The sequence below is a fragment of the Chelonia mydas genome, chromosome 3 (genome assembly GCF_015237465.2).
Source record: "Chelonia mydas isolate rCheMyd1 chromosome 3, rCheMyd1.pri.v2, whole genome shotgun sequence".
In the NCBI taxonomy this organism is placed as follows: Eukaryota; Metazoa; Chordata; order Testudines; family Cheloniidae; genus Chelonia; species Chelonia mydas.
Window position 1 is genome coordinate 196087877 of NC_057851.1, and position 26006 is coordinate 196113882.

Consider the following 26006-nt stretch of genomic DNA (forward strand, 5'->3'; position numbering starts at 1 on the left):
AAACACCCTTCAGGAGAGCAATGGGATGCATGGTGTATCATGAGTAGCAGCACATGTGGAAAAGTCACTGCTCCCTCCCACACATGATTTGTGGGTTCAGCCTTGGCTCCCCACCCTTTTGCAACATGTTGGCTTGTGCAATAGAAGAAACAATCGGCCGTTGGTGCAGGTTACTTCCCTGCCCCCCCCTCGGAAACGGAGCAAGAAGGGATCTGGGACTAAGACTGTGAAACTGAGTAACAATCTGGTTCCTGGCCTGGTCCTGGGGCAGCACCACTGCGCACCGCTCCCCACTCAGGGCTTGTGGCCATGAGTTAATCTGAAACTGTTAGCATTCTAACCTTACCTGGGGGGATTTCCACCTTTGTATCTGGAACCACATCTACAGCGCTGAACACGATGAGCTCACAATCCAGTCTAGGGCCTCTACTGACAGGTAACTATTAAATTACATATTAATAAAATGTTAGGGTTGCAAAGCCAATCACTCAAAAGTTAGGAAATACCAGAATTTAAAGTTGCCCATGCAACCTGAAGTCAGCCCCCTGGTGCATATGCATTGTGATAAAGTCTAGTAATTTTTCCAAACCGATGTGATCAAAAATCCCAAGTCAGGCCCCCAAAAATCATGACTTTAAAAAAAAAATCTGGTGACTTTTCTTTAAAGGTATTATAAATGTGGGGTACTCCTTTGCCTTCTGTTGTTTGAACCTTTTGCATTCACTCTGGTCACCTTTCCAAGCTTTTCTCTGCAACCTGGAGGGCTATGAACTTATTTTAAAAAAATACAAGCTGAGATTCTTACATAACCACTCATCTCCGGGAACTGGGACTTTAAATAAAGCACCATATTGCCGAGCTCATGATAGAGTCACAAACGTTGGCAACATTGCATACTATTTTTGTTTCTAAAGGCCCCCATGTGTCACTCGATGTGCAGGACCCGATCCTGTGAAGATAAAATCACAGACCTCTCTTTCTTTGTGTTGGGTCCAGAAGTATCAAAACCTGGAGAGGCTGTTATTTCCAGTTGGCTTGGCTAGAACCAGGAAGTACGGGAAAAAATCTCATGAGAAACCATGGTCTCATGAGATTTTCAGCTAAATATCCAGACTAACCTTAGATGACCTTTGCATGAGCAGTACAAATGTTTGACTGCTTATCCAAACTGCATAGCTGTTTCTGTTGCTGAACAAAACCTATACTAAAAGATAGCCAAAGCAATGTCACAAAAGCATGACATTCACAAGATAGAAGCAAAGTGCAATAACTTTTCTATAGGGCATGTTCCATATCTGCTTACAATTACATGCAAATACACTCATTCCTTTTCCATACTAACAGTGATATCATGGTGTTTGCTGCCTTGCAGGGATGGCCTGAGAACCTCCTTTAGGACATCTCTTAATGGAACAAATCGGAACTGAGCTGTCCAAAAGGCTGTGGGAAAGGCTGACAACAGAAATGGGAAGGAGGCAAAAGAATGAACCTGTTAACTGGCCAGTGTGAAGAGAGCTGCAATATTACAATCAGTCTCCATTCTTCCTTCCACCTGTCTGTCTTAGAGCCAGGATCTGATACCCTTACTCTTCATAGTAACACCTTACTCCATGAGCCCCAGGAGCTGTTGACTTCAATGGGACTTCTGCTTTGAGTAAAATACTATTGAATGTGAGCAAGGATATCGGTCTGGCTCCTAGGGTTTTCTACAGTGCCCATTTTGCTTCTACCTCTGTCACAGGGTAATCTGTAGCACTCACCACCATAGTCGCTAAGCACTCCTTACTCAGGGTGGCTCATGCAACCACCCAGGACTGATTTCAGTGAGAAAGGGATACTGTTGGAAAATCACCCCCACGCGCTCATTTTTTTACCAAAGTCTGGTTTGAAGTGTGGATACGTTTCAAAAGCTGAATTGATTTTTAACTTGCATTCTGGAATATCTGCATATTTGTACCACTGATTTTCATTGCATTGCGTTGTTATGGTCAGAAGGGACCATTAGATCATCTTGTCTGACCTCCTGCATATCACAAGCCATTTCACCCAGGTCCCCTATCCTGAACCCACTGGCTTTAGTTAAAGCCACATGTCTAGTCCTCAGCAGGCTCTGCTGTGGTGTTCACAGGCAGGGAACAGGAGAGACCATGGATGCCTGAGGGCCCTGCAATAACAGGAATTCGAGGAGGTGAGATAGCCCAGATGACCCCAGCGGGCGATCCACGCCCCATGCTGCAGCAGAATGTGAAATGCTCCCAAGCTCCCTGCCAATTTGGCCGGGGGGAGGGATTCCTTTCCAACCCCAAATCTGGCAATCAGTTTGACCCTGAGCAAGTGTGCAAAACACACCAGCCAGGCATTTTAAGCTCTTAGAGGCAGGGATCATGCCTACTTGTGTACAGCACCTGGCCCGATAGGACTCCAACACAAAGGGCCTCTGGGCACTGCCATCAGATAAACAGAGATCTTTTAAATGTTGTCTTTGTAATTGCCCCTATTTCTAAGTGAGATATGCACTAGTTGCAGGTCTATCTGTGAACGGCAACAGTCATTTGAGAGACAACCGATAAACACAGATAACGGTCTATTCACTTCCACCCTCTGACTCCCATCTACTCTGCAGCACAATAGACCTACATTCCGTGGCAGGGCCCCAAGCCCAGCCTTGCACCAGAAGTCGATTTGTAACAGTATACAAACACTGCAGCCGTTTGAGTCTCCCGAGCTTATCTGAGGTACAGATGTTTTTAAGTGAACCAAATATTCAAATGAATCATTTGATCCTCAGATTTTTAATCCAACAAAAAACCCCTATATGTGATTTTTTTTTCTGGTTCACTGCCAGCTGCTGTGGAATTGACAGTTTGCGCAGAAAACCTCACCATACATAGCTGCTGTATCCTTGCCTTTTCTTGGCTGCTGGAAGTCACAGTAGGGTTCCTTGGTTCCTACTCTGTCTGGAGATGGGGATGTATTTGGATCCGATTTATCCTCTCTCCTTCCAGAACAACCCAAAACATTCCTCTCCCACTCACTTGGGGCGGCTTTTTTTTTTTTCTGTACCAGAACCCAGGCATGGTTTTGACGTTGTCAACTCTAGAGAGAGCAGTGCTTTTGGGAAATAGATTCTTTGAGAAGCTGAGCAAAAGATACCCAGCATTGGTATGGGGCAGGTCGTGCCCAGCTGAGCTAGCTCCCACAAGTATGAGAGAGGAAAAGATGCTCTCCACAGAATCAAGAGCCAGTTCCAGTAGCCCACATCTAGTTCCCCATGAATATGTGTCACAAAACCCACCACCACAGAACCAAAGAGCACCCTTCTTGGCAGGCTCTGGAATGAGCTGTCCTCTGGAAGTGGTTTCTCTGGATCTAGGTGTAGACTCCCTGGCAGGGTAGCATGGGGAAGCTTGCAGTGCTGCCGCTGCCCATATTAAACCTCGTCAGAAGACAGAGGCGCTCATCTAACCCTGATCGCAGAGAGAGGACTACAGTTTCCAGTGCCGTGAGTTAGGCCTCTGTCAAGCTCTGCCATGGAGCCAATCTGCACTGTTCCACATGGCAGTCCCACTTCTGGCTCCTCCAGAATCTCCCGCTGAGGTTCTAGTTGTACTTCTCCCCACATTTCTTCCTTTATGCACTCCCTGTTTGTGTCCACACAAAAGGCCAGAGACCACCTTGTCCGCCTCCTGCTAGCACTGGCCAAAATGCCATGCTTCAGACCAGGAAAAGGAAGTTAGACAGGGGTGAAAGAGGGTCTCTTCATAACTATGGGGTCTATTTCCTTGCACTTGTGTGTTCATATCTCCAAGAAGAATTCCTCTGGGTAGCATCCACCAGCACCTTAAGAGTCTTTCTTGTCTGGAGTTCTCTGCTCAGTCTCCTCCTCCAGATCTCTTTGTTTGGTCCTATAAAGTGCACTCCTGTCCCTGTTTTCTCATAATCTGTCCCTCATAATTAGTTGATCCAATGTTTCTTTTGGCTCTTCCCCCCTGTCAGGGGTGGGGCCTCTTGTTCTGTTTATTGGCAAGAGCCCCCTTCTTATGGTGTCCAGGGCTTTCTGCTCAGCGTCTACCTCTGGGGTCTTTATTTTGAACCTCTAACCTCATTCCTGTTCTTGCTTTGATTTTGTTGTTGTCCTGCCCTATTCAGTTGACTCCCTTTCCCCCCTCCCCGCCCCCTCTATTTTCATTGGCAAAATAGACTGGCTTTATCGTCCCTCCTTTCCTGCAGGGAGCAGGCTTTTCACTGTTTGCTGGGCTCTCCCTAGGAGTCCAGGATTCATGTAGGCTGTATTCACCGCCCTGAACTTCATACCCAGTGTTTTTTTTTAAAGGAATTATAAAAATACAGGGTGACATCCTGGCTCCATTGAAGTCAATAAGAGTTTCACCACGGACGTCAAAAGGGCCAGGATTTCACCCCAGCTCTGAGAATACCAGTCTTTCTCCTTCATACATAGGAGGGTTTTTCAACTGGATCCCTTGAGAAAATAATTTATGGATTCCCAGTCATGACACTTCTGAGACTTTTTCCAGTCAGAAGACATTGGCGTTGGTAAACCCATTAACCAAAATGAAAGAAAAATGCCATGTGCTCCCAATCCCATATGGAGTACTGTAAATTTGCAACCACTTAACTCCACCCAAGGTAGAAACCAAATTACATGCAAAGGCGGATGCACGTAAGAGGACGAGTATGTTGGAAATTGTACTGACTTCAGATTGCTCAAGGAATTAGCTAAGTATGGCTGGTTGTCCAGAAGTTGTCACAAGATTTTCCCAGAATAAATTTAATATTCAAAATAACGTTAAAAACCAGATTCCTTCAAGATGGACAGCTTGAACAATTTACGAGGAGCTCTCTTTTTTACGGGGGATTAGTTGGTTAAAAATAGATCTGACAAATAAATGCCTCTAAGTGTTCCCAGATCCCCCGCAGTAGAAATGTTTTCTGTATTTCATGTGGGGAGAAAATATGTCCCAATGAAAGGTAATGATATTTGGCCTCTCTACTGCTTAAGAACACTAACTATGTTAAAAAAAAATTATTTGCAGGTCACCTTTAAACAATCCAGAAACTTTACAGGTATGTGCTGGAGCCATAAGGAAACATTGGGCAGATAGTACATTTTAAACATGCCTTTATTTGTTTTCTTTCACAAATCCCCCAAAGTCCAGACTCAAAGGCTGTCGCTCCATGAGATGCCAGGATACGAACGACGCTGGCGATCTGTGCCACAGGGCCCGACTGGAAGCAATCTATCAGGGTTAGGCGGGTGCAGTGTTTAACCGTGTTACTCAGTTAATGGCCTCCTTTTAGAGCTGCAGTCCAGAATGAGGCGCTCTCTCTTTTTGAAAAAGAAAGATCACCTCGGTTGTGCACCCTCTTACCAGCAACGTGCTGCCTGAACCATGCCAAAAAGAAAGACAAGAACTTCTTAAAGGAGGGGCCCCACGCTGGTTCCACTGTGGAATCTTCTCAGAGCAGCAAGAAGGGGGAAACAAATCACAGGCAGCCATGTTGGCAGTAGAATAGGCAAGACTAACCAAGCAACTGCTTACTTCCATGGCTGGCTCTCCCTCAGAAGAGGGGATGGCAGCCAAAGGCAGAGGAATGAAGCTCCACATAAGGAAGAACAGGGATGGAAAGATGCAACGGTTGGCAGGCAGAAATACGGCTTAGAGAGAGAGAAGCTTGTGGTTGTACTCAAGGAAGGAGCCGGCCTCGGAAGTTTGGGGAGTGTCAGCCAGATGATTCTTTGGTGCAAGCAAAATGAACAAAACAAAACGTCAGGGGGCGAATGAGCATGGGCTTTGCAGACCCAGAAGCCCTCAGTCTTGGCTAAGGAGAACCATGAATAACCTGGAACTGTTCAGAAAAATCCACAGGACAAACTATCAACCCTGGCACTGTTTTCAAACCTGTCTTCACAATGAAGAGAGACAGAAACATAGGGTGGAGATTAGCCTTGGTGTTTAAGGGAGCCCAAACGTTAGGGAATCAGCTGCAGCAGATTGTGTGTGTACATGTTAAAGTCAGGCCAGGGACTTGCAGTGTGACACTGGGCAAATAGTTTAATCTCTGTGTCTCAGTTCCCTGTCTGTAAAATGGGCATAATAACCCTTCCTTTCTCCAACCTTCTGTCTATCTTGTTCATTCAGCGTATAAGCGCTTCAGGGCCGGGACTGTCTTTCACCATGTTTTTATACAGCGCCTAGCACAATGCGGCTCTGAACCCAGTGGAGTTTCTGCAGTCCCACTGTTACTGCAGGTGATAGACTCAGACAAGAAATTTTGGATCCAAACTTCCCCAAAGGAAAAGGCTCTAGGGTTTTGACTGTGTCCATTTCTAGTACAGTGCACTTCGGCCCAAGTCCTGTCCTTATTGGAACTTGGTGTGTGAAGAAAGGATTTGCGGGTTTTGCTGGCACTTCTGGGAGAGAACAAAATTGTTTCAGGTCAACCCCAAACCCAACATTTTTCAAAATTTTAGGTGAATTGAAAAGTCTTAAAAAACCTGTTTCAGGTCAAATAAAACATGTTTCAAATTTGAGCTCTCCCTCCTCCTCCCCCCCACTCACTTTTTAATTTAAAAAAAAACCCAAACAAAGGTAATTTAAGAACAAAAAGTCACTCTGAATTTAAAATGATGACATTTCTGAAAGTGTTTGACTCAAGCAATTTGCCAAAATCAACACAAATTCACAAAATGTTTCCATCGACCCAAATCTGCATTTTTCACCACCCAAAAAAAAAACACAACAATTTTGCATTGAAAATTTCACCCAGTTCTTGTCCTTGCGCCTAGGAGAGAGGACAGAGTGGTACTAGTTAAACATTACTACTACTGAGAACCTCCCTGGAGAGGATGACTCAGACTGGGTGGTGGTACCACACAGCTGCTGCACCTATGAATAACAACAATAATGCCACCTGACCAGGATATGTCACAGACAATGGCCCACCTGTTCGCTGGTGGGTGATCATCCCTTGGCTGGAAGTTTCATGGAAGATCACCCCACTTGTGATCCTCTCTAGTGCACAAAACAGGAATCCTGGTTTCCATGACCCTCGTCCTCTGCTTGTGCACTCACACAGCCCAGGGAAAGATGAGGCTTCTAGACAAAATTTTCAAAACTACACTTATACAATTGAGGGGCCTAAAAAGTTCTGTTTTCCAAAATGTTATTCACTTAGGAGCCTGGGTTTAATTGAAAGTCAACGGAATTTCAGCTAATCTTTCTCTGGGATTAAAAACAAAGGGACTTTATTTTCTTGAAACAAAAGTTGAATCACTTGACTCCAGCAGCTGGGGCTATAAGGAAAAACCAAATACTGTAAGTCTTGTGATGAAACCACAGGAGCTGGCAGCACTGTGTTTTACACACATAAATGTAACAGGCATGTGGGATTTCTGCATGCTGTAATGTAGGGAAGTGAACCAGCATTTGAATTTTGAGCTGTTTAGAAAAATGTGAAACTTTTCTCCTAATTCCACTTGATCTTTGTTGCAGTAGGTATCTGTAGAAACAAAGTCTTATCCTTTGCAGTCAGATAGATTATGGGCTTGATCCTTTGAAGCTAGGCAGACTTTTGCTAGATTAGCTCCAAACAGAAGCAGGCCGAGTGTTTGCATTGCTGTGACATTAATATTTAACTCTGCAGCTATTGTGTCCTGCTTCCTTTTCCTTCTCATTTAACACGCTGCTGTATTTTGTTTGCTCCTGAACAGATGGCACATCAAATTCAAATAAAATCAGTAAACTATCCACACCAGCAACCGTCCAAAAGCAAGCTAGCAGGAAGGTAGCTAGCTGGAGCCCCAGGGTGAAATCCTGGTTCCTAAGAAGTCAATAATAAAACTCCCATTGACTTCAGTGGTACCAAGATTTCACCCCTCATCAAAAAATCAGAGGTTAGGCAGATCTGTGGAGATGCAATCAGGGCTGAATCTCTCCCAATTTCCCCCACATGAGCAGATCCCCATGCAGGACCAGAGCAGGGACCAGGAAAAGAGTGAAACTGTCTAGACGTGACATAGGGTCAAATGCACAAAGCAAATAAACTGAAAACATAGTGAAAGTGGGTTTTGCCTCAAATCTCAGTTACAGTCATCTTGGGTGATATTTGTCGGTTGGGACAGAAATGAGAAGTGGGGTTTTCAAAGCTAACCTGGTGAATTTTAATGAGAATGTGGCATGTTAATTCCCGTGGGCAGCTTTGAAAATCTCAGCCCTGATTTTTCATTTGGTGATGTCTGTCTTTAGCTCATGCATCCTACAGAAGTAGCGCCCCTCACCCCCCAAAAAGTGCACATGGACCATGTTATTGGCAAACGAGGCAGAATGAGAATATTCAGACTTCCAGGCTGTGAGAATTTTAACAAATTCTGTCGCCTGAGTTTGTCGCCGTGTACAGGCTAAAAGAGAAATAAAATGCCATAAGGAAAAGGCATGATGTTCATTATCCTTAAGCTTAATATAAGGCTTGTTGAGAAGAGAAGTCAGCCGACATTCAGAATTTGTTCCCGTGGTAACATAGGTCCTTTCAGTAAGGCCTAGTAAGGTGCAAGGATACATATCACAGCAGGGGTAATCAGATGGCACTATTACACATAGTGTTAGAAGTTCTTTTTCTCAGTCTGAGCACTGTTCAGTCTTTGAGGAAATGCTGCATTGCTGTTAGTTTTCTGCTGTGTTTTTTTAAGGGGGGGGAGCAGCAAGCGAGTTTGCTCTCTGCCTTACTCACTAACTAGACTCAGTTCTGGGGACAGAATTATTCTCTACAAACTGGGTGCTAGTGTTGGCCTGGGATTCCTGAGTGCTGTTTGTGACCACCTCTGTTACAGGACAGTGCAATAGCATAACTCATTTATTTACACTAATGTTGTGCCTAGCCTCTGCTTTGCTGATTTCCCCCACAATGGGAAGCCAACCTGCAAGGTTCCAAATATCTGCTACCACTTTGCAGAAGGATGACAATATTAAAACTCGTCAGGGTAAGACCCAGTCTGTCCTCCAGGTGGAGGGGAGAGGGGATCAGCTCACATATAAAGCATTTTCAAGTACAGTTACAGGAAAAACAGTGCTATTAAAAAGTATAATAATGAAGGATCCAATTGTGCCAGTATGACACAGTCATGTGCTGGGGGAGCTCTGGAAGGAATTTGGCGAGGCAGGGTCCCGCCCAGAGCTCTCTGGAGTGCAGAGGAGCATAACGTGCTCTTCCAAGTGTGACCCCAGGCCACTGTGCAAGTTGGCGGAGGGACTGTGGCCCAGCCATTTCAGGGCAGAGACATTCAGGGGGAGCAGCACCTGTTTACTTTCATGCCGGGACGACCACTGTGACAGGCCCTTGCCAATGTCGAGTGCTCAGAACTCATGAACCGGTCCCCAGAAATCATGAGAGGGGCTTAAAAATTATGAGATTTTTAAAAGTAACAGACAGGGGGAGTTTCTTCTTTCTGAACCTCTAAGGAGCACTTGGATCATGATTTCAAGCTTTTCTCTGCAACCACGAGGGCAGCAAAAGTACACATTTATTTAGCTAAAAACCTGAGATTCTCATATAATCACTTGACTCCAGGAGCTGGGGCTTTGAGGAAAAAAATCACCAAATATCATGAGAGTTAGCAATATAGGGAGCCAGGAGGCTCCTTACAGGCTCACCGCCTGTGCTCACCCACATAAAGACCAGTAACTAAATGCAGCTTTAAAGGACACTGTAGTTTAGCCCTATAACGTAGGGTTCTCTCTATAGGTTTTACATAACCTGAGAGAATTAGACATGTTTCTGGAGCAGCTTTCTCTTTTTAAATTAAAAGAACACACTTTTATTTGAATTTACACATTGCGGTGTTGCAATTTTATCACAAATCTCCTGATATTTGATGGGTTTTTTGTGTTTTGTTTTGGCCTCCTTAAAGTCTCAGCTCCTGGGGTTACGGGGAAATCTCAGCTTTTGTTTTTAAAAAGGTGTTTTTAGCCTTCATGATTGCTGTGAAAAGCTGGAAGATGTGAACCCTAAGGACTTAAAAAAGAGATGACAAATTAAAAAAAAAACTAATTAATTATTTTTTAAAACAACTTCAACATGATTTTGTAGCCAATCTGAAGTCAATTTGGGTGGCCTGACGGCTGGTTGTTGCTTGCTTGGCATAGACTGGCAATGCTACCATTGCTCTGCAGCAGGACAACCAGAAAGTGAAAGTGACAAATCCACTTTCATTGTCCAATGTACATTAGAAAGTTTCACCAATTTGACTGTACCAATATACATTTTAAAGCGGCAACCACCACCCCAGTGTGGAGTCAGTTAAACCCAGTGAAAGCAAATCCCCCTCGTGCTATCTAGAGGGAGTAGTTATAATTTGCTTCTCAATCTGCAGGTGTTAAACAGGGATTGTTTGGTTTTTTTCCCCCTTCTGACACTCAAGAAGCAAATCTGATCTAAGCTGTGCTGGTTGGTTTGTGCCCCTGGCCATCATGATTCCTACAAACTACTGTTCAGGGCTGGATTTTATCCTTGCAGTCTAACAAAAACATGATGCACAGCAGGTCCTGCAATAATAGTGTCTACCACTCACTGACTTCAACGGGCATTGGCTCAGGCCTACAGTGCCTATAGGTGCTCATTGCCTCCTATGAAGAGCAAACCATCTTCCACGCTCAGTAGCACTTTGATGAGAATGAAGGGTTTCAACGCCATTCATGAGCTGCTCAGTACCTCCTGGGACCAGGCCTCTGAATTTTAAGAGTCCCTCCAAAATTTTGTTTCCAAGGGTCCTGAGAGACTGTTTTCTATTGGAGCTGTGTGATGTCTCTTCCCCTCCATAAAATATATCCTAATTTTAAAAGACTTTTTAATACCTCGTTTTAAACACCCATCGGTGATATTCCTGGTGCTGCTTTACCCAGGATCACTCCTGTTAATCATGTTCTCTGTGTCTCCTTTCAGAGGCGTCTGAGACACCTCAAACACTGTATTTGAACAGTATGTTTACAATGTACATAAAGAGGTGATCAAGTAAGACATGCTAATACCTAGTTCTTATATTGCATTTCTCATCAGCTCAAAGCACTTCACAATCTTTCTTTAAAATATATTTATCCTGGCAACACCCCTGTGAGGTAGGGCAGTGCTATTTCCCCTGTTGCACAGATGGGGAAACCGAGGCACAGTGACACTAAGGGACTTAAGCCAAGGTCACATAGGAAGTCTGTGGGGAAGCAGGGAACTGTACCCAGGTTTCCGAAGTGCTAAGCTACTGCCCTAACCACTGGACCATTCTTCCAATCATCTTACACCTTCCACCCACAAAATTATCAGCCATGTAAATGTGACCCAGCTGGCAGAGGGCATAAAGAGTGCAGGGTGGTTTATAGGGATTCCCTGGGTCTGATATGTACATAACAGTTAGCCAAAGGGTGGTATAAAAGGTCTCTACCATAGGCTTATAGCCCAGTGGTCATCATAATCATTGCAAAATGTATGTAAGGATAATATTTAATAAATCTACAATGAAAACTACATTCTTAAGGTTTGTAAGTTAAGACAAGTCACCAGAAGATAATAAATAGGTTCTGGTCAGGCAGGGGGAGCAGACATATCCCTGGCTGGTCATTGTGTGTCTTACAATGCAAATCTGTTTGCATACAGAACCTCCTGCTAGTCAAGACTGAGAAAGTGACAAGAGATCATATTTTCTACAGGGAGGACACAGCAGGGGGTGTTATATTCATGGCTGAGATCAAAGAATTAGTCTGGTGTATCAGGAGAATGCAAAGATACACACGGGATCCTTCAGTGAGAGAAAAGGAGAGGAGAAAAGTGGAGGGCGTGGCTTATTTCATGATAAAAAGAGATCACAGCCTATCTGGCTGAAAAACACTGGTGAGGTAATACTATAAAGACACGACAATAACTAGTTGAATATGTCTAGTTTCTAGAATGAATGTCACGATTTTATTTTACATGTAACCATTTGGTTCCCATATTTCTATTTGCAGTCATTTAAATCTCTGCTCTTTATTAAATAAACGTTTGCTCCTTTTCACTATAAACATATCTAAGTGCTGTGTTTTAAAGCGAGTGGTGATCTGAGGGGAAGCGGGGGGTTGCAACTATTGCTGCTTTGGGAGTGACAGACCTGTGAATTCCAGCAGCATTCAGTGGTCCAAGACCTGGACACTCCAGAGGGACACTCAGAGAGCTAGGATCACGCCTATCGCTAACCTATAGGGAGAGCAGGCCCTGTGAGGCCTAGCGGGGAAGGCTTGTGTTGCTCATTGCTGGTGGAGTTGGGGAGCTGACCCCACAGGCATAGACAAGACTTCCTCACACTGAGGACAGGTGGGAGCGAGTTGCCTAGCAATTCTGGGGACCCCCCACGAAGCATCACAGTAGGGCCCAACTAGCCGAAGCCTAAAGGTGAGTTGAAGGACATAAGTGAGGAAAAATCAGTGTGGGGATGTGTGGGCTCCATTTCTTTAGTGTCAATTGTGTTCTATAGTAGAACTGAGTCTCACTGCACTGAGATGGAGGCAGGGTTGGGTCTGAAATAAGGCACAGTTGAGTGATCAGACCAGTCGAAACCATACCCAGAGCTGATCTAAGGCTTGCGGGAACATCTTAAGGGGCCAGATCCTGCTCTTCTTATTCACACAGCAAGTCCTGTGTATGTCATGGGGAGTAGGATCTGGCCTAGTGTGAGTAAATCCCTTGCCCCTGTGACAGAATACATATTAAAGCAGACCTTAAAAGTGAGTATCCTCAGTAAGCCTCTCCATTAACAATGGCATACCTCATTTTGTGTCATGAGGAGGCAAGTACCACTACCCCTACTTTACAGATGGGAAAACAGAGACACAGAGACTTGCCCACCATCACACAGCAGGTCAGCAGCAGAATTTCAGGCTTCTTGGCTCCCAATCAAGGGCACTAACTGCAAAGATATTCAGTTAAGTTGCCATCTTAGCATTGCCTCTCTCTCCCCACCCCACGCCCCAAGGAGATAGACCCTGGCACAGGACACTTTCAGAAACACCAAGGCACCCGGGAACATATCCCTGCCAACACGCACACCCCACACAGGCAGAAAGGAGGAGAGCCATAAAAGTGAGCTCTAGTTGCTGGATACACACCAGATGATACACCTTTTGAAGCAGCAAGGTTATCACAATGTGGGAGTACCAGAGAAGGCATGGAGACTCGCCCACACATCAGTTAAATGAACAAGGAGAAGTAATTAGTAGGCCAGGTGACAGTAGAGATGATGCAATTATGAAAATCTAATGCACTCAATGGCTAGCATAAAGGTGAAAACCTGGGCTAGATATTAAGTCAGATGCTATAAGTAAGTTTCAGTAAAAGAGCTATTCAGCACAGAGGGGTTCAAATCTCAAGTCAGTTTGTTTCCCATTTCTTTCATCTCCATCTGCCCTGGGAGGCTTGCTCTTCCAGGAATCTATCAACATCTCCTGTCAACGAAAAAACAGACCCGCCGCTTTCAAATTTAAGACAGACTAGCAGAGAATGCCAGAGGAAAAAAATCAATTCTCAACCTGGGAAGCATCTGTTTGACTCCAAAAAAGGCCATCCATGCTTGAGAAGAGACTAGGTAATTATAGAGATGAGTCTGAAAGGGAATTTCTTTGCTGTCTCTGGCTACTTTAAAGACTAAAGGCCAAATGCAGAGGAGACATACAAGTTAGACCCTTTACACTATCTCAGGGGCCAGATCCTCAGCTGGTGTAAATTAGCATAGCTCTGTCACTATGCTGATTTACACCAGCTGAGGATCTAGTCCAGTCTCCCTTAAAGTAACTTATACCCAACTCTACTGCTGTCTTGGATTCTACATTGGGATAACTTAAATACCAAGAGGCTGAAAGTGGTGTAAGTTCAGGTGGGGTGATAATTATTTTGATGTACCCTTTCTTCTGATTCGTATCTTGTGTTAAGACTTGGTTACACTTGAAGTCTCTAGAGTTCAGAGATGCTGGAGGCCACTAGAGAGGAAAATGAAGTCCATAGGGATCGGTTTGCTCCAAACTAAATTGCTATTCATCCTGGCTCAGATAAGCCTGCATTGGACCCCAAGGATGGAATGAGGTAATGTCTACGATTCCATGAACAGCTAAAACCTAGGGAGGTTCTAATGACTTCGTTAAAGCAACAAACAAAAGTAGTTTATCTTAACAAATAAAGACAGGGTAAAAGGGTAAGAAGATCTCCCCTAGTTAAATATTTATCCTTCAAGTCCTGATTGGATTGAAAGGGTAATACTAATGGAAGCTCTACCTTAGACAACAGAGATGGTTGACAAAAGGAGAAATAATGAGAAGAGAACATTTGAAATTTTGAAGTAATTTTCATTCCAAAAGTGGAACGATTTTTAGTTTAAACAATTTCTTAAAAATTTTGAATAGAAACATTTCAAATACTTAAGACCCCAATTTTGAAAATTCAATTTGTTGTCTTTTTCCTAATTTCTTCACCCCTCTTTTTTTAAACCTTTCCTTTTTGTCACTGAATGCAATGGAATTAAGAATGGATGGTGTTTTTCATTTTTCTTCTTTTTTCCCCCTACACTTTTGGCGTGATGTAACTTTTCAAAGATGCCTTTCCTTTTGGAACTTTGGAACTTCATTGTTTTACTGCTTTCCTGTCAAAAACAGGGGTGGGAAAAAGGGCGAAGTGGGAGAATTGCTTTTTTCACCAAATACCAACAATTCAAAAGATCAGAATTTCTGCTTTCGGTGGGGAAAAGAAAAAAAGTTTTTTTCTGAAGTTTCCGTTTTTTGTAAAATGACCAGTTTTCATCCAAAAGTTTTGAACAAAAAACACTGACTAGCTCTAATACAGCATTTAAACCACTGGTCTAAAGGCCTCGCTGATACCATGGTTAGACCTCTAGCAGATGCCACCAGTCTATATCAGAGTTCCTACTACTATTGTTACTATTAGTGGCACCGAATTGCTGCTAGCAAAACTGGGATGTGAATAAGGCCCGGAGAACCCAGTAAACTGTCCAAAGAACCAGTGTGCATGCCAGTTCAACATTCCAAATGTTACATAGGCCTAAAAAAAGTGAATAGTTAAATTAAGCTCTAACTCCTTGATAACACTCATGGCTGAGGAAATATCATGTAAACTGAAGAACTAAGAATTTGAAGAAGAAAGCCATAAGAGGGCATTGGCTTCTTATGTTTTGCTTCTGCATTTTCACACAGATCATGTTTATTCTGCATCAGTATCCTGTCAACACTGTTTCTTATTGAGCAATAAATGCTCTTGGATTGTAGAGATGTATTGCTAGAAGGTGTATCGGGGATCAGTTTCTGAAAATCTTCTGAGTGGTATGAACATTTGGGTTTAAACAGAGTACCACATGTTACATGCATTTGATCTTTTAACATTTGAGTCCAAAACATTTCTGGCCACAGATGTGGTGTTAGTGTCTGATGCTTCCACTTAGCCTTGCCAAAATGTTGAGATTCAGCCTTATTTTAACTAAACATATCCCAAGTTATTTTTGTCTCTCTCTTGGGTCTCATTTTTGCAGAAGCAAGTTACTCTTGTAATAGGCTGTAAATATTTTTTTCCTTCCATTTCCCCTCATTTATTCTGCTTTGTGGCATTATCTGATAAGAACACTGTGAACGCCCTCAGTCCCCTGTGGAAAACAAACCACATCTGTAGGAGAGACCACCACACGCTCAGTGATGCAACAGTGTTGCTGCAATTGGCTTGGGTCATCTTGCTGGTGGTTCATCGAACTACACTCCTTAGGGCCTTGTCCAGATGAACACGTAGTGCGCGACAAGCTGGGTGTAAATCTAGCGTGCAGTACACTCGCTGGCCACATGGACTCTGTTACAGCACACTAAAAGTTCTCTAGCCTGCTTTGATCTGCCCTGCTTTGGAATGGGTGTAGCTCAATGGTGACGTGCTTCCTCAGCAGTGACACCTCACTGGATAGCACCCAACCGCTCCCAGGTTCAGAGTGTGAGCTAAGAAACATTCCTTTGGGTTACATTTGAAGGCTGGGATTTTCAGAGGCTATTAAAGAAGTTTGATGTCCAACTCCTGTTGAATTTCTATGAGATTTGGGGGCCTAAATCCTTTAGGCTCCCTTAATAATCCTGGCTGTAATTTTATTCTTAAAGTTAGCCAATCTGATTGAGTGTACATATAGGAGTGTAGATACAGTGCCTAGCACAACAGGACCCCAATCCTGACTGGAACCTATGTGCACTGTTGCAATAAATAATGGTGGGAAACCTTAATTCTTTTCTTTTCTCTTGTTTAATTGTATGATCTATGGCCGGACCCTAAACTGGTGTTAATCCAGTCCCGCGCCATATCAGAGTATCCAGTGTGCTCATGTAGCTCTACTCAACCCCCTCCCGCTCCTCAGGAAGTCACTATGCTGAGCAACCCCTTCCCCTCAGACTTGTCAACAGCCGCAGACTTGCCACTTGCCCCTTTTGAGATTCCAGCCCTGACGGAAGGTGATGGGAACTGAACGCTGGTTCTCAAGAGCACCTGGCCTTGTTATCTCTAAGGACAGGGGGAGGCTGCAGGCAGTATCACTCCATGCCATGTCCTGACACTTGACTCACAAAGTGGTGCTGGTGTTGGCACGCCTCCAAGCTGCAGATAGCGCCTGTCAGCAGGGAGGTGAAGAGGAATGGGAACAGAACAGAGACAGGGATGCGGCCACTTCTTTTAGGTGAGTGCAGTATCTGAGATCGCCTGGCGGTCCTTTTTTCCTTCTTGCTCCCTTTGCCCATCAAGATTTCTTCCACAGGCATCACAGTGGTGTCAGAAGTAGGCTAGTGCTGAGGAGCTGTGGTCTCTCTCATGATGGAAGACAGAGAGAGCCTGATTTATCAACTCCAATGGGCTGTAAATGACCAACCCCCTTCCCACTCCCCCCCACAGTCATTCTAAAAACAGCTTTCCTGGTGGAAGGTCAGACTAAACAAAACTGGGCCTCTTTCGCTCTGGCTGCTTAGTTACAACATGGAGGCCAAACAATGGCAACGCACCGTCGTTCCCATGTATTTCCAGCTCTCCTTCTGCCAATGTGGCACTCATTCTCCTCTCAGGAGTGCAGTGTCCCTGCTGGTACCATTCCAGTATCCAGCTGTAAGTAGAGTTAGACTCCTCGCAGAAGATCTGAGTTACATTAGCACCTGCCCCTCTCAGCCATGCACACAGTCCCTGTGATGTGCCCCGATCCTATATACTTTAAAAGGACTGAATTACTGGGATCCATTCTGTACTTGGATCTCCTCACATGACAGAACAACACCACAGCTGCTAGGCTGACCAGATCCTCTGTTTTGTTACCAAAAAAACCAACTTACCAGCTCCATCCCTTTTGATGCCTATGACAATATCCACCCGTTTCTCAGTTAAGAGGTGGTGGATAGAGTAGGGAGCAGGCACTGAGTTAGATACCCAAAGGTCAGGAAAAGTAAGTGGGGTAGAGACATAGTTGATTCCAAAGATCCGCGAAAGCAGGGAAGCTACATGTTTTTATGTGCTTTTGATCTCTTTTTTAAGAAGGGGGTTACTATTTTTAGTAGGCACCATTTTACTCTCCATTTGTGATCAAAAAGGAAGAGTTCCATCCAAGAGTCCACAATCCTAGAATTTATAATAAATTAAGATTGATCACCTGGTTTGTTTTGAGTACATATAAGCCACAGGCAATAAACTAATGAGGACAGCAAGACATCTCTTCTCAAAACCAGGTACCAGATGATCTTTTCTCCACTGCTGATACTGCCTGTGTTACGTGCATTAGACAGAGTTAGGAATGCCATAGGAAGGGCAGAAAGATACTGGCTTCAATGAGAAACCAGATAAAGCAGGGAAAGCAGCTGCTTTAGAGAAACTTCACTGCCTCTAACTTACCAGAACTGCCGTGGCATTTAGGGGGTTGCTCTTTTATCAGTGCAGCTGCATGTGACAATTCAACCTCCAAGTAGTCTCTGCTTTTGTTACTCTGGATTTGAAAAATGCCCTAAAAACACCCAACCCGAGTGGTGCATTGTATTGGGATTATATGCTTGAAAAGAACAGAACAAATTGCATTTAGAGTGATCAGAATTTCTCTTATCGTGCCAAACAGAAAGAACAGCATTTAGGAATCAGAGCAAAGTTTACGTCTCTCAGTCTTGTTGCAAGGTGTGAGTACAGTGACACAGGCTTAGCTATCAGATGCCATAACAGGAACACATTTATCCAAAAGACAACTCATTTTGTTATCCCAAGCTCATAAAATAGCAGCTGCTGGTGTAACACATTTACAACTTTCAAACACACATCCCAAGAGTGCTTATCATCTTAGCATCCTGAGATAAATATTTCCCCAGATTTTTTTTTAATCTGGATGTCTTTCGAAGACTACAGCATTTGAAAACCCAGTATAATTTATGGTCTCTCAGTACATTAGAAATTACACTTCTGCCTAAGTTAGGTACTTATCTGGCCCCCATAACTGTACTCAGTATGTCACAGTCTTTAATGCATTTATCCTCACAACACCTATCTGAATAGGGCAAGCTATTATACCCATTGTACAGATGGGGAAATGACGCACAGGGAGGCGAAGTGACTTGTCCGAGGTCACACCAGAAGCGCATGGAAGAGCAAATAATTCTGAAGAAGACTGGTCCAGTGGCTAAGGCAGTAGCGTGGGGTTTGAGACCTGGATTCAAGTTTGCGCTTCACTACAGACTTCCTTCATGCTGCTGAGCAAGTTACTTACTTCCTTGTTTCCCCACCTGTCAAATGAGGTCAAATAGTACTTCCCTTTTTCACAGGGGTGTTGAGAGTAAATACACTGAAAGACTGTAGGGTGTTCGGATGGTCATGGGGGCCATATAACTACCTTAGACAGAACTGAACCTGGATTTCCTGAGTCCCAGCCTAACCACTTTTCTTTAGCGATAGCCCCCAACACACACACACACACAGAGAAATATATTTTTCGACAAAGCATTTTTCCATCCATGTGCTCCCAATCCATTAGAGCACTATAATCCTTTTCAGGTCTCATTGGCCATGGCTATATACACTCCAAACTCCTTTCCAGCCCAAGGAAATGGCAGAAGTCCCATCGTTGCAGTCACATCTGGAAGCAAATGTCTAAGGCTACACTATACTGACAAAGAGTGCACTGGAAGGAAAATGGAGTAGATGACTTAATAGACCTTTTCCTTACCTAATGTAGGTTATTCTTTTACATACAGTAGAAAATAAAGCAAGGTTATTCTGCAGCACACAAGGAACATTTCTGCCTCTTTAAATGTATTTTGAAACATTTTTTGGAGACGTGCAACTTCTCAAATCTGAAGTCTCCCTAGGTTCATCATGACACCCAAAAGCTAACTCCTGTCTTACAAAGCAATATTACTTTAGCCTGGGATTAAAGCTATGATAGCAAAGAACAATTTTCTTCCAGCATCTCATGCACTGAATGATCAAGGAGTGCCTTAACATTTTTATTCTATGTTACTGCTGTGCGTGACCCATTATGTTGCTGCTTGAAGACCAATGAATTGTGTGTGGGAAGTCCATATTTCCAGCCTGTAAGTTTGTAGAAACACTGTTAGGGCCTGATCCAAAAGCTATTTAAATTAATGGGCTTTTTTTTAATCAAGCCCTTGGTGATTATGAGTAAATCAAACATGTGGTAGCACTGTACGATGTGCATTATTATTGCTTATTGGTTGGGTGCCAACAATATGCTCAATGCCATACAGAACACAGTGGAGACGCATACAGTCTAAGATCATGATTCTACAAACACATACGTTCATGCTTTGGTTAACATCACTTATAAATACCAAGGGAAAAACTTTCAAAAGCCCCTAAGGCCTAGATCCTCAAAGGTATTTAGGTGCCTAGTTCCCATGGGAGATAGGCTCCTAAATACCTTTGAGGAACTGTGCCTAAGTGATTTAGAAGAAGTTTGTGCATAAATTACTCTCCGGAAGTCGTCTCTTGAACTATTTACACACAAATTTGCCCTTATTTGGTTAATCCAATTTAATCCAACTGGTGCAAACTCCCATCTGGACACTCTTATTTCAATTTAAGAGTGGCTTATTTTGAATTTGCTAAAACCTGTTCCTAACTGACTTAAACTAAAGTGAAATGAGCCTGGCTTAATCTGTAATAAACATATCCATCCAGCCTTTGGCTCATTTTTGCAGCCTTTTTTGCTCATAACAGGGGACCTTAATGCCAAGATTCGGAGTGATAATACAGATGGGAGATCATCATGGGAAAAGGAATAGGATTAAGAAATGAGTGGGGCAATAGATATCACAGACTTGAAGCAATCAACAGCTTGTTTATAACACACACAGAGTTTCGGCACAGGCAAGAATGAAACATAGATTTCTAATGATGCTAATACAAGAAACATGATCAACGTCATCTTAGGGAGAAAACAGTGGAAATCAAACATACTAGACTGCAAGATCTACAGAAGTGTAAATACAGACTCAGACCACTGGGCAGAGATTGCTATAATCAGGATCAGACTTAATATTTTAAAATGTGCAGCAACAACAACAACAAAAATATGGGAGTTGATTGTGTCAAAGCTCTGAAAAATGCAGACCCTATAGCAACCCTTCAGAATACCACTGGTGGCCTTTTTCCCCTTCTCTTAGGCCTACCACAGTAGAACAACTTTAGGCAGAGGTGAAACACATCAGTCACGCTATGACCAAAAGCTTAAAAGATGGAAAGAATATTTTCATCAGCCATTGAAAAATCAAGTTGACCCAGCTCTCCTCGAGGCTATCAGCTGTGAAGCAAACGTGAAGAACACATACTGGAAGCAGAAACTGAATACGCAGTCAGGTCCCTGAAAACCAACAAGGCACCTGGTCCAGATGGTATACCTCCTGAAGTGTTAAAACCTGGCAGAAAAAAAGCGTGGTCATGCTCCTCTGTAAACTATTTAACCTCATTTGGATGAAGGGTGAAGTCCCCAAAGACTGGCAGTGCTCAATCATTGTACCATTCTTTAAGAAAAGTGACCGACGGATTGCAACAACTACAGAAGATGCTGTCTTGTAAGCATTCCTAGCAAGGCATTCTGTACAGTGTTTCTCAGCCGAATGAAAAGGAGAGCAGAGGAAATCCGGTGAGTCATAAACTGGCTTTAGACCTGGATATTCCACCGTGGATCAGATATTTGTTTTTTCATCAAATCTTGGAGACACAGAGATCAATGAATCCCTGTTTTGCACATTTGTTGATTTTAAGAAAGCACTTAACTCCGTTAACAGAGAGGGGCCCGGGAAACCAATTAAGTGGTACGGCTTTGGCAGCAAGTTGATTCAAAATCTGCAGTTTGTATAGTATAGCTCAGCAGTTCTCAAACTGAGAGTCAGGACCCCAAAGTGGGTCACGAGTTCATTTTAATGGGGTCACCAGGGCTAGTGTTAGACTCACTGGTGCACAGAGCAGAAAGCCAAAACCCGAGTCCCACCATGAGGGGCTAAAGCAGAAGCCTGAGGGCTTCGTTCCCACAGGGCTCGGGCTTCAGCCCTGCACTTTGGGCTCAGGCTTGGACTTTCTGCCCTTGGCCCCAGTGAATCTAATGCCAGCCTTGCCAAAGCCAGAGCCCTGCCATGTTGGGCTGAAGACCAAGTGTGAGCAACTTAGCTTCCTGGGGCGCCCCGTGGCATGGGACTGTGCAGTAATTTTTGTTGTCAGAAGGGAGGGGGCCACAGTGCAATGAAGTTGCTGTATAGCTTGACAAGATAGTATGAGTTTGTGATGAACTGAAAGAACAGTTAGAAGTCAACTGGAAACTGGAGTCAACCAAGGATGCATACTCACTCTATACTTAGACAACATCTCGTCCAACTCCCTTAAGTAATGTTGGTGAAGGCTGCAGGATATCGGGGCAAATTATCAATCACCTTGACTTTGCGAACAATATTGTAAAATGCCTACAGAGAAATACAATCAAGAAGCAACAAGTAACCTGTATACAATACCCAGAGAACGGGGATTTAAAATGAATGAAAAAAAAAAGACCAAACTAATGGTAACATCAGAAAAAAAAAAATCAAGAAACCGGCTAAACTAGTCATTAATGAGGTAGACATTGAACAAGTAGACAGTTTCTGCTACTTGGGCTCCATCATAACATATTACAACTGCTCTGAAGATGACATCAACAAGCAGCTAGCTACTGCCAGCAGAATGGTTGTGTGCTTGAATAAAAATGTTTGGAATCTTAAATGAGCATCCAGGACAGCTAAAACCAGATTATATACAACACTATCATTCCCATATTACTTGATGGTTGTGAAACATGAGTACTGACAAAAAGCCCGGAGCAAAAGTGGCAAACATTTGGAACGCAGTGCTTCCACCTTATCCTAGCTATGACAAGGCTAGATCAACTACAAAATTATGACATCCTTAGAAGACAAAGCTCAGTGTGTGACTACAATCAAAAGGCACTCACTGCAATGGTTTGGCCATGTTGTTAAAATGATCCCATACCGACTGCCTAAATTGTTCTGTATGGATGAGTGTTTGAAGAAAGGCCATGGAAGGCCAAGGAGACAGTGGTATAGCCAGGTCTATAAAACCATCCAGGCGACACCTCAACAGGCTAAAATAGTGGCTCAAAACAGATGAGGCTGGAATCTGCTCATAACCTCAACCCTACCCAACCTTGGCTTTGGAAAAAAGAGATTTATGATGATGTTGTCACCTTTTCCACTAGTTACACTACGTCTATGCATGCACTGCAGTCAGTGGGTGTGATTGTCCCTCTTGTGTAGGGATGTCTGAACTAGGCCTGGTCTACACTGTGGGGGCGGGAAATCTATCTAAATTATGCAACTTCAGCTATGTGAATAACGTAGCTGAAGTCGACGTACTTAGATCTACTTACCTCAGTGTCTTCACTGCGGTAAGTCGACAGCTGACGCTCCCCCGTCAACTCCGCCTGCACCTCTCACTCCAGTGGAGTACCAGAGTCGATGGGAGAGCACTTGGCGGTTGATTTATCACATCTAGTCTAGACGCGATAAATCGAACTCCGCTGGATCAATCGTTGCCCGTCGATCCAGCAAGTAATGTAGACAAACCCCTAGCTTTCAACAAGCTAGCAGAGCAGTAAAGCCACGGCAGCACACACTTCTGCACAGGCTAGTCCCACAAGTAATTACCCAGGGTTCTAGGTAGTCTACGCTGAAGGTTTCACTGCTCTGATTACATCAAAACTACCTTCTGTATGTCTACGCAAGCTGCAGTCACACCCAGGGATTGCAGTAATAGACATACCTGAAATCAATTTAAAGTCACACCTTTAGTTAAGCTGATGCAACTCTGTGCACAGACGAGATCTCTCCCCGTCTCAAAAATAAATAATTGCAGTGACAACATTTGGTTGCTACTGTAGCTTATGATGTAGTGAATTTAAATCACTGCCCACTCTGGTGAGACAGCACGGCTAGTGTTAGGGGTGCTGTATTTAGACAGGCATTTGAGTCCAGAGAAAGAGAGACTTGGCAAGAAATAAAAACATACCACACCACACCCAACCACTGGATGCTCCCAATTTCCCAAACAACAATTTCCTCCAATAGCAATGTTGATTTAAAGGATTGTGCTAACGTGAGTGCAGGGTAAGGTTATGTGATTCTTGGCCCTGCTACAGCCAGTCGTGAAGGATGCAGTAATGAAAAGAAAATTCCCTGCCTGTTGCACAGCAAATAAAGACAGGCCTGTGAAATTGCTGCCGTGCTGTGTGGAGCTCTGATTTGCTTTATGTCCTATAGACCCGAGGAGTCCGATTTTTGAAAGAGCTCATACACACAAGTAAGTGGCCTCGTTTCCAGAAGTGCTCCAGGGCACTTTTGAAAAAAAATCTAGGCATAAATTTCACAAGGGGAGCTGAGCCCCGTGAAAATCTGGTGGCTCTTGTGGGTGCTCAGCACGATTCATTTCCCCATTTGAAAAAAGCCACCAACAAGGAGGATCCTGCGTAACCGGCCCCGTTCTCCAGGCTGTCACAGCAACAGAGCTCCTGGAAATCACCGTGTGTGTGTGAGGGGGTGCATCCCCCATGTGCTGGCAAGCTCTTCCACCACAGCTGGCTGCTGTATTGGAGTCTGGCCAAGTGTCAGAACAAAGGGGCTTGTTGGACTGAAGACTTCCACATGCACCCCACTTCCCTGGAAGAAATGGTGATCAGGGTGGGGGAGGGAGGAGCTCTCCCCCGTCAAGGACTCAATGAGCACCCACAGTTCCCACTGAATGGTCACTACAGGGCAGAGTTAAGGTTCTTTGGGTGCCCCAACTGTGCCTTTGTGACCTTAACACATTTAGATTTCTTTTCAGTGCAATCTTCACTCTGAATTTCCCGGTTCTGCAGCACACAGTTTAGATCTAAGTACAACACCAGCATCATGTCTTTTCACCATTGGCTGGGTCTGCACTCGGAGCCGGGGGTGCGATTCCCAGCTCACGTAAACTGACTTGTGCTGGCTCTCGTCAAGCTACCGTGTCAAAAATAGTAGTGAAAGACCAGTAGCTCCAGGAGTGGCAGCACGGGCTCGCTGCCCAGAGTATGTACCCACAGGGCCTGGGCAGGTTTGTACTCAGGGCAGCTTGCCCCGTGCTACAGCTCGCCGTTGCCCCTGCTACACGACCATTGTTAGCCTACTAGCTTGATGACATGTGCAAAGGCTTATTTATTTATTTACTTAAAGGGGCGCGTAAGGGAGAGCTGGGGTAGTGGGGGTCTGATTTCTTTTCTGAACCAATTGATCCCCTTAACCCAACCCTTGCCAGGAACCAGAGAAAACAAACTGGTAATATCTGTGTCACTTGCCACTTGTTACGGCGATACTTGCTCTCCCTTATATCCGCTGACCATTGTCCCCTTGCATCTCTCGCCTCTGCCTCCCAAAAAGCAGGAGTTAAATTGAAGCAGCTCTGACCTGTCTTCTCCCATCTGTAGACATCAGTTAGCTACTTCGCCACACGGCTGTTTATAGCTTCCACATCCTTTCCCAAACAAGCATGCCGAAGTGAAACGTCCAGAAATAAATCAGGCGTTTCAAAAAGCTCCTGAAACCACTGATTTTTTGAAAAGCCCCCGTCAGGTCTGGGAGGGGCAGGGAGGCTGTGAAGACAGCTGTAGATTACAAAGCATCCCAGAGCCACCTAGCTCCGCTGACTCTCAGCCCTTAGAATTCAGACCACCCAAATTACATTTTTTGAGAGCACAAGTGTAATTTTACAGTAACTCACATCTGACAGGCAGACTCGACTTGTGACAAGAGCTGTATTTACATGACAGTCTCAGCAGGAAATCAGGCTAGAGAGGATGGTGCATGCACTACATGATACAGTGAACTGAGAGAGATGCTAGAACTCTTGCGATGTGAAATGCCTAGTGCAGAAATCTAAGCTCTTTCAAAACCACACGTGGCAGGTGACTTATTTGGCAATGCTGCTCGACAACGATGGATCCGATTTTGTACCCCCGTCTTCCCTCTGCTTCCAGGGGAGTTGAGGCATCCAACCCCCTACATAATTAGGGCCCAGATTGTTTTTCCAGCCGGAGTTAGGTAGCTGACCTGCTAAGATGTTTTTGTAAATCCCATTAGCTGGCTCTCACTTGAAAACCAGCCTCCTCCCCACCAAAACAGTGGCAGGAGTCAAGGAATTAGCAATAGCATGAATATGACTCCTCAAAATGGAATACAGCAAATATGACATTTCAGCTTTACAAGCCAACCATCGAGGGAGGGGATGCACATGCAGCCACAGTCATTTGAATCACTATTTATTGGTGCCAGAATTGCATAATAAAACCCAGTGGGAGGCACCATGGTCTACTGGCTAAGAAACTGGGAGTCAGAACCATGGGCAAGTCACATCATCCCTCGGTTGCCCCGGCCTTGTCTATTTAGACTGCAAGCTTTTAGGGAAGGGAC

At 44.2% G+C, this 26006-nt stretch overlaps 1 long non-coding RNA gene across 1 annotated transcript in view; it reads right to left on the reverse strand.

Moving 5' to 3' along the window:
• Positions 1–349: 349 nt before the first annotated feature.
• The window catches only part of LOC122465260, a 43503-nt gene continuing 17846 nt past the window's right edge, over positions 350–26006 (reverse strand). The window contains exon 4 of the long non-coding RNA XR_006289966.1: positions 350–440. This is a non-coding gene — a long non-coding RNA (uncharacterized LOC122465260). The remainder of the gene's footprint in view (positions 441–26006) is intronic.